Here is a 659-nt window from a genome sequence, read left to right on the forward strand (position 1 = left end):
GCCTAAGTACTGATATTCTTGGTTGAGGTGTCACATTGTAAAACTCTCTCTAGTTGGGATAGCATGGTAAGTACCAGCCTGCTCTCATCATCCATGAGAGGTTATTTGGCGAACCCTACCCACAAGGCAATCTAATCGCCCAAAGTTAGGGGAGTGATCCCTTATAATCCTATGTTCCCTCTCTAAACGGACCTATTGTGCAAGATAATCCAAATAAACTATAGTTCATACAACTCTAGTTGGCCTAGGTTTGGCTCGATTGTATTCGTACTAGAGTGAAAAAGGAAGTTGAAGCTATGTTGACACTATACCAACGGCTAACGACCTAGATGCTACATTTTCTTTCTTATTTGTACCATCATTCTGTTCTTTGACCATGGTAGCTTAATTTGCTTATGCAGTGAGTTTTATTGACCTTGGTTGAGGCACGACCTCATAAAATTATGATGAGACAATACGGTAATTTCTAGTCTGAACATGCTCAAAGGGAGCTTGGTTGGTTCATTCCTTAGGACCATAGAATCACCTATGTTTGGGGGATGCGATCTTTGTGCACTGGCAAGGTACAGGGCTATCTGACGTGGTCTCGCTTCCCTCCAAGGAATGGGTTAACAACATAGTGGCCATATTTAAGAGATCACTCACCATTCAACAAAGCA

The sequence above is a fragment of the Cucurbita moschata genome, unplaced genomic scaffold, assembly GCF_002738365.1.
Source record: "Cucurbita moschata cultivar Rifu unplaced genomic scaffold, Cmos_1.0 Cmo_Scf00108, whole genome shotgun sequence".
Lineage (NCBI taxonomy): Eukaryota > Viridiplantae > Streptophyta > Magnoliopsida > Cucurbitales > Cucurbitaceae > Cucurbita > Cucurbita moschata.